At 42.9% G+C, this 17,766-nt stretch overlaps 1 long non-coding RNA gene across 1 annotated transcript; it reads left to right on the top strand.

The window, feature by feature from the left end:
• The first annotated feature begins 407 nt into the window (after positions 1-407).
• On the top strand, positions 408-16,003 carry LOC114677007 (uncharacterized). The gene is made up of 3 exons (XR_003728296.2): positions 408-980; positions 3,026-3,074; positions 4,855-16,003. It is a non-coding gene; the product is annotated as an uncharacterized LOC114677007 (long non-coding RNA).
• The last annotated feature ends 1,763 nt before the right edge of the window (positions 16,004-17,766 follow it).

The following is a 17,766-nucleotide window of genomic DNA, read 5'->3' as shown; positions in this document are numbered from 1 at the left end:
GCCATGTCAACAAAAATTAAAATTTTTATACACTTTGAATCAGAAATTCCACTTCTCGAAGTTTGCGCTACAACTGCAAGTACTAGTTCATATAGGAAATGAAGCATTCATTGCAGTATTTTTATAATACCAAAATATTAGAAATGTCATAAGTATTGCTAATTAAATTAGTGTATGTAATATAGAGAATCTATATAATATAGCCATTAAAAATGAGACATACTTCTTTGGGAGGATCTCTAATATATACATGTATAAACACATATGATGAACATACATATATTAATATAGAAAACCTTTGAAAGAATGTATGAGACACTGTTAAGGGTAGCTATTTGTTGGGAAGAAAACTCAATTCCTGGAGAATATGTTGGTGGGAACTTTGTAAACCCTTTTTTTCCTTTAAAAAGGAATACATTTTTTAACTTTTCAACTTTGCAGTTTGAAACATTTTCAAACTTACAAAAAAGTTGCAAAAAATGTCACAGAATTTTTTTTTAATTTTAGAGATGGGGTCTTGCTATGTTGCCCAGGCTGGACTTGAACTCCTCAGCTCAAGCAGGCCTCCCTCCTCAGTCTCTCAAGTAGCTGGCACTACAGGCACACGCCACTGCACCAGGCTCAAAGAATTCTTAGCTTCCTTTTCAAATGTTAACACCTTTTATAACCACATTATAGGGAATTAACCTTAATAGTATTAACTATTTACAGACCTTCTTCAGATTTCTCCACTTGAACTACTAATGTCCTTTTCTGTTCCAGAATCAGGTTTTCATATCACCTTAGTATCCTCCCATCTAGGATAATTCCTCAGCTTTTCTTTGTCTTTCATAACCTTGATGAATACTATTTAGTTATTGTATAGAATGTATTCGATTTGGGTTTGTCTGATTTTTCTTCTGATGAAATTCAGGTTATATGTATTTGGCAAGAATACCACAAAAGCAGCATTGTGTCTTCTCAGAGCATCATATCAGGAGGTTATGTGATATCAATATGTCTTGTGATTCGTGATCTTATCTTTGATCATGGTTAAGGTGGGGTTTCTCCCCTATGAAGTTATTACTTTCTCTCTTTCATGGGGATATACTTTGAGGCTATGCAAATATTTTTTTTCTCAGAATATTAACCCCAGTCATTTTAGGATATATTGATGATTCTTGCCTACAATTAATACTGTGGTGTTTGTCAACTAGTAATTTCTATTTTCATCTTTCCTTCTGCTCTTATAAATTAGAATTCAGCTGTGAGTGCCGGGCATGGTGGCTCATGCCTGTAACCCCAGCACTTTGGGAGGCCAAGGCGGGTGGATCACTTGAGGTCAGGATTTCAAGACCAGCCTGGCCAACATGATGAAACTCCATCTGTACCAAAAATACAAAAATTAGCTGGGCATAGTATCCACATTTGCTTTATCCGCTCATTAGTTGATGGGCACTTGCCTGTAGTGCCAGCTACTCAGGAGGCTGAGGCAGGAGAATTACTTGAGCCCAGGAGGCGGAAGTTGTAATGAGCCAAGATTGTGCCACTGGACTGCACTCCAGCCTGCACTGCAGCCTGGATGACAGAGCGAGATTCTGGCTCAAAAAAAAGAAAAAAAGAATTCAATTGTGAGAAACAGATTTTCCTCCCCAATTTAATTACTTATTCAATTATTTATATCAATATGGATTCAGGGATATTTATTTTATTCTGTTTGTTACAATCTCTTACTACTGACATTTATTTTGTTACCCAAATTATCTCATATTTGACCATTGGAAGCCCCTTGAGTTTGGCCAGTGTGTCCTTTTGGCATGTTCTTATCATATTTTGAGTACTTCCTTACCTTGTTTTCTGGCACTACAAGGTATTCCAGGCTCATCTGCCCTACTCAGACCTGGAATTAACTATTTCTCCAAGGATCATTATTTCTTTTTACAGGAAAATGATGTTTAGAAACCAATATATGGTTACCGAATGTGCTAGTTGGTACTGGTGTGTCATTACTCCTAGTCCTTAGAACATAGATAAAGCTAAGAATATAGATGCATACAAACACACACACACACACACACACACACACACACACACACACACACAGATTTGAGTTCATATTGATCCCAAGTTCAAATTGATATCTCTACTTCTAATCTCCCAATAGTTTATTCTCTTATTTCCCCTAATCTTATTATATTCTGTAACAGTGAGAAAATTGGTTTTTGTTATTCATACTATTTTATTTATTTGCTCGATCTTAAAATACTCAAAATAGCTTCAGAATTGCTAATCCAGAGTTCTGTGAAAAGCAAACTTACAAACTAGAATATATAATGTTTGTGTACAGTTCTTTTGTAATTTAGCTTTTTAAAATACAGCCAAATCCCATTTTCCAGAGTTACTTAAGGTAGTTCTTTTCTTTCCCACCTCTTTATTGTGGTTATTTTATTCATTTGTAATTCAATTAGATTTATTTGTTGATGTATTTAATTTAGGATTTCCCCTACAATATTTTTATTGTATTTTCATTTTGATTTGTATTGTTAATTCATTTTTTTATTTTTAGTGTGTGAAACATTGTTATGATTCTGAAAGTCAGAACTTGACAGAAAAGCTTACGCAGATGTGGAACCCCTTTATCTCTTACGCTGTATTGCCATTCCTTGTTATTATCCACTTTGTTCTCATCTACCCTCTGCAGGTGACTAATCTTAGTTTCAAACTTATTCTTCCTGTATTTATTTTTGCATACCTGGGCAAATACATATATATGCTCTTATTTCTTCTGCTTTCTTACAGAAACAGTAGCACACTAGTATAACCAGTCTTTTCCATTTAGCAATGTATTCTGGAACTCTCTCCATATGAGATCATTGAGATCTCCTGTATTTACTTATACAGCTGCAGGGTACTCCCTTGTGTGAATCTTTCTTTGTGTATTCCACTAATCTCCTATGTATGAGCATCTAGGTTGTTTTCAATATTTTATAATTTAAAATAATGCTGAGATGAATAAACTTGTGCAAATGTGTTTTTCCTCTCTTAGAAATGTATCTTCAGCATAGATTCCTAGAAGTGAGATTTCTGGGTCAAAGGTAAGTGCATATGTAGTTTTGTTCGATCTTGCCATCTTCTCCTTCATATGGGCTCTACCAATTTGCCATCCCAATGCATGAAAGTATCTGTTTCCCCACAGTCTCACCAAAAGCTCTTGTTCATGCTTTTTAAATTTTCACAAATTTAATAGTTACGAAATGGTAACATTCAAAGGTAGCATTTTTAAAAGTGATATTATAAATTGCATTTATCTAATAATGACAGAGTTTGAATATCTTGTAATGTTTAAAGATATATTTATATCTGTTGAATTGTTTATATCTTTTGCCTATTTTTTAAATCAACTTTTTCTCCTTTGTCCTTCAATGTTAAAGAGTTGTTTTTAAAATTTTTATTTCAATAGCTGTTGGGATACAAGTGGTTTTTGTTACATGAATGCATTATATAGCGGTGAATTCTGAGATTTCCATGCACCCGACACCCAAGTAGTGTACATTGCACCTAATATGTAGTTTATTGTCCCTAGTCCCCTATCCACCCTCCCACTTCTGAATCTCTAAAGTCCATTATATCACTCTGTATGCCTTTGCATACTCATAGCTTAACTCCCACTAATACATGAGAACATAGTTTTTGGTTTTCCACTTCTGTGTTACTTCACTTAGAATAATGGCCTCCAGCTCCATCCAAGCTGCTGAAAAAAACATTATTTCATTTCTTTTTATGGCTGACTAGTATTCCATGGTATATGTATATACCACATTTGCTTTATCCGCTCATTAGTTGATGGGCACTTAGGTTGGTCCCACATCTTTGCAATTGTAAATTGTGCTGCTATTAACATTAATGTGCAGGTGTTTTTTTCATATAATGACCTCTTTTCCTTTGGGTAGATACCCAGTAGTGGAATTGCTGAATCGACTGGTAGATCCACTTTTAGCTCTTGTTAAAGAGTTTTTAAATACAAGTTGAACACCCCTAATCTGAAAATCCAAAATCTGAAATGCCCCAAACTTTGAAAACCTTTTGAGTACCAACATGACCCCACAAGTAGAAAATTCCACACCTCACTTTGTTGATGGGTGCAAAAAGTTACTAAAAATATCATATAAAATTACTTTCAGGCTATGCATAGAAACAGCATATAAAGCATAAATAAATTTTGTATTTAGACTTGGGTTCCATTCCCAAGATATCTCATTATGTATATGCAAATATTCAAAAACCCAAAATATGAAACACTTCTGGTCTCAAGTATTTTGGATAAGATTTACTCAAACTGTAATCAAAATGTTAGCCCTTTGCCTATGCTATATGCTACAAATTATTCCATTTGCATTTTTTAAAATTTTTTCAGAGTCTCACTCTGTCACCCAGGCTGGAGTGCAATGTTGCAATCTCGGCTCACTGCAACCTCCACCTCCTGGGTTCAAGCGATTCTCCTGCCTCAACCTCCCAAGTGGCTGGGATTACAGGCATGTGCCACCACACCCAGCTAAGTTTGTATTTTTAGTAGAGATGGGGTTTAATCATGTTGGTCAGGCTGGTCTCGCACTCCTGACCTCAGGTGATCCACCCACCTCAGTCTCCCGAAGTGCTGGGATTACAGGTGTGAGCCGCCATGCCTGGCTTCCCTTTGCATTTTATACTACATGCATATATTGCTTATTTTAAAAAATGTTAAGTGCCTGTAGACACAAAATATTTATCTACATGTTTTGTAGAAACTCGAAAATGTGTCAGGTTTTAGGGTGGGAGTAATTCAGTTTTCAGTGAACATCTCAGTCCTTGCGATTTTCTACTTGCTGTTTCTCTTAGGAGCCCTTAAGTCAAGGAGCAGACATGTGCCAACTAGGAGGCCTTGGTGGATGGCCAGTTCTAAACAACTGAAGGCCAACCCTGACTCTCACTCTGTCCTTGTATCTTGTGGTACATGCACCTGTGCAGTGTCACCAGTTCCAGGAAATAAATAAAGAGTTACACACATGGCTCATTTTCCTGCCTCATGCCCCCCCACCCGCCCCCATGATCCAGTAAACATTGCAGGCATGATGCTTCTGCAGACATGGCAGTTCCTTCCTTCTAAATATAAACGCAGAGACACTAAAAATAAAGTGTTAAAGGTGAGTTTTGTTGGTTCCTGAAATGTCAGTACACCAAGTATATAAACTTATTTCTCAGGGAGCCAAGAAGGAACAGGTGGCTATTCACTTATAACTGGGTTTTTGCAAATGCAAAGAGAAACTGTCAGAAGCTTGGTGGACAGCAGCCATATCTTGATTTTTTTTAAGTTGTGCTAAAAGCAGGACATCAGGGAAATAGTTCTTCCATTGTCTAATAGATTTGTATCAGGGTCCTTAACCACATGTAGTCCACAGGAATGGAATTGAGGCTTAATAAGCCCACTTCAGCAAACCAGGGCTGAGAGAATGCAATGACGAATTGATCAATCATCAGCCCAATGAGCAAAGCAGGTGAACAGTGCAGAGTTCCTAGAATCACGAGTCAACCAAGAGAGATTTGTACCTGGCATAGCACCTGGTCCATAATATACCATTAATATATGCATGATCAAATGAATAAAAAAGCATCCCACACTGGCTTGTATTGTTATGAAGGCTCTGAAGGGTGATGTTAAATGCCTAAGAGTTCGGATGAGAAAGGCAAGGCAGAAAGTGACGGCAGTAAGGCTCCGAAACTGATACTTGGATGTTGGCAGAATTAGAAGTATGGCCAGTGTGAGACTCAGGACAGGATCTGCCAATGTTCAACCTCACAAGACGCAACAGGTGACAAAAACAGTTCATAATCCAAGCTTAGATCACATCAAGACAAACCAGGAATTCAAGATCCCACACTGTAAACAAGGTCAGGCCTTGCCAACACCCATCCCAACTCTCTAGTGGAGAAGAAAGCACACTTCATACAGGCAACGGCAGACACTTGAGAACTCACGTTATATAACCAGTTACCACACAGAAGCCATCTTATCTCCCAATACAAAGAATGTGGCTAGGTTACTTCTACGACCTCAATATTACTGTAAGATGTATTTTCTACAGCCACTCCCTGTCTCCTCACCCTTCTAAACAAATAACCAAAAGAAAACCAAAATAACCAACCACTGGCATTCTCTGAAGGTTGCCATATTTTCATATTCTTTCATGACTTTGTTTATGCTGTTTCTAAAGCTGTTCGTTCATTTATTCATTTATTCATTCAGGAACAAGTTTTCTTATTTGTTAATTGTGATTCATTTTTTGACTTGTTGATTTATTGATTGCCACTTATGTCCTTAGTGCTGCACTAGGTGCCGTGGATATTGTGTTCACATGTCTGTGAACAAAACAGAAACGCTCCTGGCCCTCACAGGAGAGACAGAAAATAAACAAATATACATAAATGTTTACTTACACATTGTCATAAGTGCTAAGAAGAAAATGACTCTGAGAGGAAATAACAGATGGCGCTGACTATAGAGACTATGATTCGGAGAGGCCTCGTGGTTACCTACTCTGTGGAACATTTTCTGACCAGCCCACACACCCACCTCAACTGAATCAATACATTCTCTGTGCTCCAAAGTTATAGCTTCTAGTTTTGACTTGATACTTCTGTTTTGTAGTTGTTTATATATCTAAGCTGTGCACACAGACTATTAATTCTCTCAATGCAAGGAGGATAAAGAGAAAAGCACGTGGAATTTGGAGTCAGAAAAACCTTAAAGTGAATGCCAGTCTTCCACTTAAACCCTGGGATATTTGGCAAATATTTCAATCTGGGTTACCTGAAAGTAGAGTCTGAGGTATTAAGGCGTGTATGCAAGTAGATTACTTGGGAAGAGATCCTAAGGAGTAGGCGTGAGAGATGGGAAGTGGAACAGGGAAAAGGGAGGAGGCAATGCAAAGATGTGCCGTGGAGTTGGCCACCGCTATAGACAGAGGGGCTACTGGCCTTGGAAGGAGCCATGTGAAATGGGCCTCAGATGACAGAGGGAAACATTTATATATTGGCCCATCCTCCACTGATTAAAGGAGCCCACATGGGCACGACTCCTCTCCATTTCTAAGTTGTACAAGATATGAGTGTCCAGTGGATGCAACAAGAGCCTACATGAAGTATCAGGGACGCCTCAGGGCAAGAAGCAGGAGTGTGGGCCGGGCGCGGTGGCTCAAGCCTGTAATCCCAGCACTTTGGGAGGCCGAGATGGGCGGATCACGAGGTCAGGAGATCGAGACCATCCTGGCTAACACGGTGAAACCCCGTCTCTACTAAAACATACAAAAAAACTAGCCGGGCGAGGTGGTGGGCGCCTGTAGTCCCAGCTACTCGGGAGGCTGAGGCAGGAGAATGGCGTAAACCCGGGAGGTGGAGCTTGCAGTGAGCCAAGATCACGCCACTGCACTCCAGCCTGGGCGACAGAGCGAGACTCCATCTCAAAAAAAAAAAAAAAAAAAAAAAAGCAGGAGTGTGGACCAGGTCCACACACACTGTCCAGCTGCCCTGTGTGAAGGTCGGCAATCCTGTGTGGAACAAGTTGATGAGGTCATGACTGGAGTAAGAGGCAAGATGAGAAGGTTCGAAATTGAGGTGTCTAAAACCCACATCTACAAAATAGAGACAATAATAATATCTGCCTCATAGGCATCTGAGAGTTAGGAGAGATGCTTTCTGTGGAAGTGTTCTATAAACTGCAAATTCTAATCGTTATTGCCGTTAAAGTGACCTTTGGTTTATATAACTAGAAAAGTGCCTAACACACTGTTAAACAAAAAATAAAAGTGAGTTATGTGAGTTACTAAGTAAGAAGCGTGAAGGAGCAAATACAGAGGTATCCCAAGCTCTTTACCCAAGGTTCCTACCAACGTAAGATTTACCTAATATGTTTCACATGTCCCTAGCCTGTTCCATATTCATGTAGATTCAAATGAGGTACATAGTGGCAGAAGAGACATTATTAAAGTAGCTTTCTTGAAGAATTTATTGAGGCCATGCCTTTGAAAGAGAGAGCTAGGGGAAGGTTTATTTGCCTATGCAATGTTACCCCATTCATGGGCTTAATCATCTTTGGCTTTTGCCATTGTTTGACAAAATATTTGAACAGAAGTTAGGTGGGAAATCTTTAGAAATCAGAAAATGGGGTTCTCTTGCCTTAAAAGCATATAAACTGTGATGAAAGCAGAGCAAGGCAAATTACATTCTGTCATAAAGAATCAAACAGGTGCAGCGTGCTGACAGAATCAACAGCCACCCTGATCATAGACTAACTGGATAGAGGTCAGACAGCACCAACCTAGGAAGCTTTCATTTCATTACAGCTTCCTTCATGTCAGTAAGCCCTTACAGATCCTGTAATAGGCAGAGCCAGGCATGTGCTAGGCCATGGGGCTACAGGGATGGCGAGGGTGACAGAAAAGGAGATTAACAGTGAGAACACAGTGGCATCAAGAGAGGCATACGAGAGTGTTCACAGAGTGTAGAGAATGGGTGCAAATGAAAGGTGCCTAAGTCCACTTGCAGGGGAAGAGAAAGAGGGCCAATGCAGTTTTCAAAACAACAACAACAACAGATACTTCACCAAAAGCCTGCTGGATAAGTAGACTTTAGTTGGATGGAGTGGAGGGGCAGGGGTATTTCAGGCGAGAGAACAACCTGGGCATTTGTCTAGAGGTGGGAGGAGGCCTGATGCTTTGGAGGAATTGCAAGAAGGTCAGTGTTAAGGAGCAAGGGGAGTGAAGAGGGCAGGGACATGGAGTGAGAGCGGGCTGCAGCTGAGGGACCTGATGGGGCAGGACCATAAAGAGCCTTCCATGTGGACACATGCATTTGAACTAGCCTTTGGGAAAATGCAAGCCAGAGAAGGATGTTAAGCAGTGGAATGATGAGATATCAACGTTCTGTGTCTAGAAGATACCTCCAGCCATGGGACGCGAGAGAGTGGAAGACCAAGTGGGGCTGGATACATGCAGAAGCTGGAGCTCAGCTTGGAAATGATCATAGTGTTGAGTCCGGGAAGATGGATAAAGGCCCGTGGCAATGCAGTAGGGATAAACAGGTGGTGATGGACTTCCAGCAGGGACCCAATATGCTGGCGACCATTCATTTGGATGTGGAAGATGAAGGAGGAGATGGTCAAAGCAATAGCAGGTTTCTGCCTCAGGTGACCAGGTGGAAGGTTGTGCCATTTGCTGAAGAGAAGAAAAGGCTCATGGAGAAAGTGGACCCAAATTGGAAGAATAGAAACATGGTTGGTGGAGACATCTGCTTGCAATGTTTTATTTTTCTCTATTTATTTTGGGACATGGTATCCTCTTGTAATATTTTTACACATGAAAAGGGGCATAGTCCTCAAAGGCTGTTAGGACTGTCACATATGAGTATACAAGTCTTGCCCTGTGAAAGGGCACCTGGCCCAGGAGAGAGCGAGGCTGAGCTGCAGCCTGTGCAAGGCTCCTTAGGAGTGTGCAGCCAGGGTTGTGTCTGCCTGGGAAAGGGGCGCCCATGAGGATGCTTCCCATCACCTCTCTGGATCCACTTCCCACCCTCCTCTGTGCCCTGGATGGCTGGCCTGTGTGGATGACATTGTCCCCTCCAGCACCTGGCTCAGTTCCACCGTGGGAGGTGCTGGCAGGAGAGCAAAGGGAAGAGTGTTTCTCTTGGCTCCCCTCCTTACTGAGGGCCATTGATTGTCTCTCTCCCTTTCTGAAGGTCACAGCTTCCACAGCTACAGTTCTTGCTTTGTCTGAGTACAGGGCTCTCTCTCTCTCCTTGTCTCTCAGGGCTCCCCACTGTTGCTAGCCCCAGGATACTATACCATTCCTTGCAGGTTTGCCTAAATCCCACCCACGTCTTTGTAAATGGTGCCTTCCCCTCACACTTTCCTTCATTATCCACTTTGACTATGTCATCTGTTTCCTGCCAGGACCAGGACTGATGTTGAATATTTTTCTAATTAATACAAGGCAACATCTTCATTCACTTCCCCATGAACCTGTGAGGCTGTGACTACCACAGGGACGCCTGTTTCTAGTTCTCAGGAAGGTGCTGTATTAAGCAAAGGGCCCTCTGGGTTCTGAAACTCAGGGGGCTTTGATTCCTCCGCAAAGTGGGAGCCAGATTGACTTTTTAGTCGCACACAAATTTTGAGCTAGAAGGGAAGAGGGAGGAGAGTGGGGAAGAAAAGGTGCTCAGAGTCAGCAGACCACTGTGGATTATCAGTATCAGGTATTAACATCACCCCTCCAGCCTTCACTGGGAATTGGGAATAGACACTTAGGAATGTTTGAGTGCAGGTAAGGCAGGTGTCCCCACTCCGCCAGAATGGACTGCTCCATTTCTTCAAGTTTCTTGATTTCTTACTTGACCATCACCTTCCCCTCCCCTGGCTATATATAGCTCTTTCTAATTTTCTTTAATTTAATGTGGACTCAGTAAAAGAATATTTTCCTTAACCTTTCAGGTTTAACAAGATATTGTGAAAGCCATTGATCTCCACTCTATCATGCTGGAGAAGTAGGGAAATGTCTGTCTGTAAAATGTGCATGTCTGCCTGTTGACACCCAGTTGTTGGCTCATTTGTTCATTTATTCATGCATCTATTATTTATTCATTCATCAAATAGCTATCAAACGCTATCTAAGACTTGATCGTTGTATTTATCCTCAGCTGGACCCTTCTGCCCTCTCCTAAAGGAAGAGGAAGGAGGCGTGCAAGGCACACAGCAAGGTGGGCTGATGCCAAGCTAGAACAAGGAAAGTCCAGTTGGAGGAGAGGTGTGGTGGGACCTGTAGCCGACCTTTCCCCTCCCTGCAGCAAACCTTTCCTCTCCCTGCAGCCAGGCCTGGGCCACATGGGTATGAAGACCCTGGCAGTTCACATTCTTACTCAGACTCACACACTTTGTACTCTGATGCTGACATGGAGTGACTGTGCTGGCAACCCACGTGTTTCCAGATACTTGACCCAGCTGCAGGTATGAAGGCCTTACCTCCTGGCAAATGTGAAACAAAAGTCAAAGGGGACAAAGAGCCTGTGCGCTTGTTCCCCACTCCTTTCCATAATCAGCTGATGACTTGACTCACCACCAAGGGGGAGCATGAGGGATCTGTCCATTCATATTCATCTTCCACCCTTTCCAGGCTTTGGATGTGTGGAGCTGTGCTAATTTGGAGTTGCTGAGCTACAGGACAGTGTTAAGAGAGGCCCTGGGATCTCATATTTATTGCTTGAATACCTGAAATCCTTATTACAGGAAGTTACACAGCTTCCAAGCAGCATATATAAAATGAACATTGCAGTTTGATGTTCTGGGGAAATCCCAAGTATCATGCTCTTTCACCAGAGTGATAAATTGACAAGGGACCAGTGTTCTGGTGCAATCTTGCTTCTGTTTGCCTGCCTTCCCCATGAGTTCTCTATTTCCTAAGAGCCAAGAGTGAGCAAATAGGCCCTTACTCATTTTAGAACATTAGCCCTCTAATTTACTTACTTTCTTTCTACGCCTGATTATTGGTACTTGTACTGAAGTGGAGGAGTCTCTCCTAACATATTCCTCTGCCCTCCCCATCCCACCATAATTGAGAGACGGAGAGAGAGAGAGAGAAATTGGAACTCGGGTTAGGATCTACTTTCCAGAATCTTTTATTTTCTTCTTTTTACTTATCTACCTTCCTTCCCTTTTTCTTTTCATTCCATTTCTCTCTCCCTCTTTTATTCAGTAATTTATCCAATTATCCATTCATTACTTTGTACCTGGAACCTGAGCTTAAGATAGCTGTGCCCTCTTCCTCTCCCTGTTTAGGATTTAGATGTAAGTCTGTGAACGTCAGGATGATGTGTGGCTCAACCTACCTGTGGGTCTGCATACCTGAGTGACGGGGCCTCCTAGGAAAGACTCTCTCCACAGGAGGGGGAAATGCACCTACTAGGTTCAGTTGCACTGGACTGGGACTGGAATGGAGACGGGGGTGGTCCTGGTGGGGTTTGAGGAACAGCACAGTGCCTGTTACTCCGATGTCTTCTGGTCCAGCTCCCGGAGCCAATAGTCCTGGGAAATCCTGTGCCTGGGTCCTGAGATGAGGGTATTGGAATTAAAAAACAAGTGTAAACAAAAATAGCTCATCACAAAAGCATCCCTAGGTTACAGGAAGCAGCAGGCAACAGCAGCACCAGCCAGCCCCAAAAGCCAGGCTGATGTCAGTGTCCTTGACCCTGTGCAGATGCAGCTGTGGCATGGGTGGTGGTGGTGGCCACCTCCACTGGGCTCCAGCATAGAGGTGCTGCTCTCTAAGGCTGCTTTAGTTGTTAGCAGCAATGGAGACTTCAGTCCCATAAGCAGAGGCAGGTGAGGAAGAACGTAGGAGGTGCCACACGTAGCAGTGGGCAGTCGTGCTCAGCATCTGTAAGATAGTCCCTGGAGAATCCCAGACTTTAGGGGATGAGTTTGATATGAGGATGTGTGTAGTTGGAGCAGCTGCAGAATGGATTTGGGTAAATCCAGAGAATGCTGTTTTGTGTCTCTCACTAAGATTCTGTTTCACTACAGGCAGAGGAATTTGAGAGACACAGGTTGTTACACGTGCCTTAAATCCAACTTACTTCCAAAAAGCATTTGCAGAAGCTTTATAGAAAGCCTCAATATAAAAGGGATGATTTTTTTAAAAGAAGGCAAAGAACCACAATCAGGAAATAAAGACTGGAAAGAAGGAAGGAAAGAAGAGAGGTGTTTTACTAGAAAACCTAGTCAAACAAATATTTTTGCGTGGTTTGGAATTCCTATCTCTTCTCGGCTTGATTCCTAAGAAGACAAAGTGTATGCCTAATGAAGACCTGGAAAAAAATGAAATTCAGTTATTTATATGGAGATTCTATTTTGTTTTCTAAATGTATTACTGTACCAAACAGGAAAGTTCTATAATTCTTCATGGTTAGAGAACCACCGAAAGTCATCAGACTTTATTTGAATATATTGTTGGAAATTTCTGATTATTAGTTCTCTGTCCCCAAGGCCACAAATAACCCCAAAATGCAGCTGCCTACATGCCAAACTGGGGATTACACAGATAGCTGTGGGAGCTGGAAGTGTCCTGTACTCATGATCAGCACCTGCACCTGTCCTTCTCGTTTCACCCTCACAATGATGCAGGGAGAGGGGAGGGCCTGTACCATTATCTCCACTCTGCAGGTCAAGAAACCACAAGTCAGAGAGTTGTCCAAGACCATACTTAGGTGCAGGGCTGGTGTTGGAACAGAGGCTCCGATTCTCAAATCCCAGCTGCATGGGCCCTTGCCTGAACATAGGTCTAGAATGGTGACTTACCCTGACTTTCTTACAAGCACCAGGAAATTCTGTTGCTCACCCAAATATGGGATTCTTAACCTCCAACACCATCTGTCTCCACTGAAGAGTCAATTAATCATGAGGGCAGTTTCCCCCATGCTGTTCTCATGACAGTAAAGGAGTTCTCACGAGATCCAATGCTTTTTAAAGTGGTAGTTTTTCCTGAGCTTTCATTCTCTCTCCTGCCACCTTGTGAAGAAGGTGACTGCTTCCCCTTCCACCATGATTGTGAGTTTCCTGAGGTCTCTCTTGCTGTGCAGAACTATGAGTCAGTTAAACCTCTTTCCTTTATAAATTACCCAGTCTCAGACATTTCTTTACAGCAGTACGAAAACGGACTAATACATTGAGTAAATTGCCCAAGATGACACAGCAAGGAAATGGGTTAGATGAGGTTGATGAATATTGGGCATCTGATGTCTAAAGGTGATTGGAGGACAAGAAGAAGAAGAAGGGGAAATGGTCCCTGAACAGAGAGCACACAGCCTGATGATGAATCGGGGCACACATCACAGAACAGTAGTTCTTTCTGCTTCATCCCTTTAGTTGTTTTATTAGCCCAAAGTGAAATAGTTCCATCCGACTGTACTGAGACAGGGACTGGCACTAGATGGATCCCATTGACAACTGCAGCCAGAATTCAGATGTCCAGAGTGGACAGAGCACATCACAGCCCATGCCTGTGTGAGATGACCACCACCACAACACCTACCCATGCCCCACTCACACCCACCCACAGGCACAAATAAAGTCCTAACCTCTTCCAGTGGGGGTAGTACTGAGAAAATGCCAGCTGACCTGTGGTCTCCTTTGGCTCTTTAGAAATTCAAAACTGCTGTAATTAAACATTTCCAAGAATTTCTAAGACCCTCAGAGTATTAGAGAAAGCACTAGAAGTTTCCTGAGGTAACAGAACAGAACATTGTAGGCAAAACAGTAGCACTGATTTGAGGGAAGAAATTGGCTTATGCCTTTGCGAGACTACTGGGAAGAGGCCTACGAGGGAATAGAGAAGAAATAACATTTATTAAGTACCACATATGTGCCTGATTCTGTGCTTTCATATATACCTGCTTTCATTCTCAAATAACTCTAGGTAGGTATTTTGGTTCTGTTTTACAGGGAAGGAAACAGGCTTGGACAGGGAAGGTAATTCATCCAAAGTGACCCAGACAGTAAAAGAGAATCAGGACTTGAAACCCAGGTCTTTGAAGGCACAAAAGTCCATGCCCTCCCTATTGCATCCATAAGCATGTATATCAGTATGTATCTTAACAAACGTGGCATCTAATAAGTTCCGGGTTCTAAGTGCTTTACAAATATTAACTCATTTAATACCCACAACAACCCTAGGAAATAAGTAGTATTATTTTCAGTTGGCATAAGAGGAAATTGAAGGACAAAGAAATTGTGTCACCTGCCCAGATCACATGTCTGCTGGCGAGCTGGCTGCTTGCCTGCGAGCTCATTCTTCCCGCTTTTACTCTGTGGGGCCTCTATGTGAGTGGAAGTGCTTATTTCTTGGATTAGAGCCAATCCATCTCTCCAGCTTACAATAAACTAAACAGGGGAAAGCAGTGACTTGGAGGCTAGAAGATGCCAGAGGAAACGTGTCCACCCAAGATCAGAGCACTCATCCTTCAGAAGAAGCTCAAACTCGGCCATCCTTGAAACAGCCTTGGCTGCCTGGCAATGCGTCAACACTTTAAGGCTATCTGACATGGCAAGAAATAGTAACTCTTGGCACCAAGATGACTGGTCAGCCTCAGGGCCTGAGGACTATGTTTGAAGGATCATCCCGGGCCCCCTGGAGGCTGGAGGCATGAGGCGGATAAGCAGTGGGCTGACGGTCAGGCCTTCCACTCACTGCCCTACACTCTCTCCTCAGGGAGAGTGCTTAGCAGCCTGGGCCACCACTTATGTTTGAGAAATGCTGAGGCCTGGACCAGGGCAAAGGCTTCCCCGTGGCTTCCCGAGGGAGACAAAGCAGAACCGGGGATTTATAATAAAAGCCCAGGAGTTCAGAACATGTGGGCCAGAGCTGGTCCATGTGAGCTGGGTCCTCAGCCCCAGGAGGAACGGCTGCTCCGCTCTGAGTGTGTGCTGAGATGGGGAACCACATGCAGCTGAAGAAAGAGCCTGAAGGAGCCCCATTACCACAATTGGCCACATCCTCAGTGTTCTTTTTTTCCTTGTGCTTCTTCTGTCTCACAGACATGCTGAGCTTGTGCACACATTCTCTCCTTTGCTGATAGGCATTATTATCCCCATCGTGTAGGTGAAGGAGTTGTGGCCAGGAGATGTTGAGTGATATGGTTTGGCTGTGTGCCTACCCAAATCTCATCTTGAATTGTAATCCAAATTGTAATCCCCAGGTGTTGAGGGAGGAGCCAGGTGGGAGGTGAATGGATCATGGGGGCAGTTTCCCCTGTGCTGTTCTCGTGAGAGTGAAGGAGTTCTCATGAGATCTGATGCTTTTAAAAGTGGCAGTTTTTCCTGCGCTTTCATTCTCTCTCCTGCCACCTTGTGAGGAAGGTGGCTGCTTCCCCTTCCACTGTGATTGTTAAGTTTCCTGAGGCCAGCCATGCAGAACTGTAAGTCAATTAAACCTCTTTCCTGTATAAACTACCCAGTCTCAGGCATTTCTTTATAGCAGTATGAAAGCTGTCCAAGATAATACAGCAAGGAAACAGGTGTGGAAAAGCAGCCAGAGAGGTGGGTAAAATGGTTCCATCCGACTGTACTGAGAGAGGGACTGGCACTAAATAGATCCCATTGACAACTGCAGCCGGAATTCAGATGTCCAGAGTGGACAGAGCACATCACAGCCCATGTCTTTGTGAGAGGACCACCCCCCCCCCCAACACCTACCCATGCCCCACTCACACCCACCCACAGGCACAAATAAAGTTCTAACCTCCTCCAGTGAGGACAGTATTGGGAAAATGCCAGCTGACCTGTGGCCTCCTGTGGCTCTTTAGAAATTCAAAACTGCTGTAATTAAACATTTCCAAGAATTTCTAAGACCCTCAGAGTATTAGAGAAAGCACTAGAAGTTTCCTGAAGTAACAGAACAGAGAATGGTAAGGTGAGGAGGGCCAGAGCATGCAAGGGTTGATCAGTTTTGTCTTGTTTGTAGAGCAAATGAGAGCTGTTGAGGGATTTTAAGCATGGACAGGGCAGAGTCAGACTTGCCTTTTAAAGAGGACACTCTAGCTGTTAAGTGGAGAATGAATTACATAAAGGGAAATGAGTTTTGAGTCTAATGCTGTGGTCCAGGTGACAGGACATGGTGACTCAGGTGGTGGTGATGGAATGAAGTGGGTAGATTCTAGAGATGTTTAAAAGGCAAGCACCTGTTTCCATTTAATGGGGTCTTGATAAATAAGCGCATCTCCTTTTCAACTTTTCAAGGGTATGTGGTGAAAAGTTACACTGCCAAGACAAAGGAAGAAGCCCCATGGCCTGCATTTGACCAAAGAACAAATCTTGGTCTTTGATTCTTGGGGAAACTCCCTAAGAATTATCAGAAAAGGTTTTATGCTTTTGCAAACTTTTCAGAAATAGAATCCAGGCAGTGAGTGACTGAAGACTATTGCACAACCTGAAACCCTTGGAATTAGACTGGAAGCCCTGAGAGCCTCAGTGGCTTCCTGGTCTCTTTTCTGTTCGGCATCCTTATAGGAGAGCATTGGGGGCCTTGATCACAGAAGCTGTATGCCTCACGAAGGACAATACCAACCCCTCCCCAGTCCTGTCTGTGCTTTAATCCCTTCTATTCCCAGCGTTTAACATAATCTGTCAAAATTAACTGGCAGCAATAATAGATTCATGAGGAAAGAGTGAGAAATTTAAATGCAGAGCGTGGTTGAGGGTATAGCAAGTGGAAAACCCAAAAACCAACAGGTGCCAGGTGTTGAAGTGCATATACATAGAGCCCTTCTTGGAAGGTAAGAGGGTTGCAGAGTTGTCATGCCAGACCCCTATTGACCCCAATAGGGATGGCACCATGTTTGAAAGGCTGAAGAAGAGACCCAGAGCCTGCAAATGAGACACAGAGCTTGTTGAGGGGACTTACATATAGGACACTGTCCTGGTGGCAGTGGTCCAGACAGAAGAACCACTACTTCTTGTAAAAAGCATGCAGTTCATATGGCATTTTTACTTAGCACCCTCCCCGCCACCAGCAACCTCCACCTGGCAACCTTCATTTAACCCAAAACAAAGGACTTTGATCCCCTGTATGGTCTGCATTCCATGGGCTGGCCTGGAGGTTTAGATGTTTCTCATAGATAAGGAATGAATCTTTGGACTGGCCATTTCTGGATTTCTTTGCTTGGAAATCCAAACACACATTCTTTTTAGACCATAGGGTCATTCTCAGGGTATGC

Source organism: Macaca mulatta, chromosome 3 (genome assembly GCF_049350105.2).
Source record: "Macaca mulatta isolate MMU2019108-1 chromosome 3, T2T-MMU8v2.0, whole genome shotgun sequence".
NCBI lineage: Eukaryota > Metazoa > Chordata > Mammalia > Primates > Cercopithecidae > Macaca > Macaca mulatta.
This window is presented reverse-complemented; position numbering and strand designations above follow the sequence as displayed.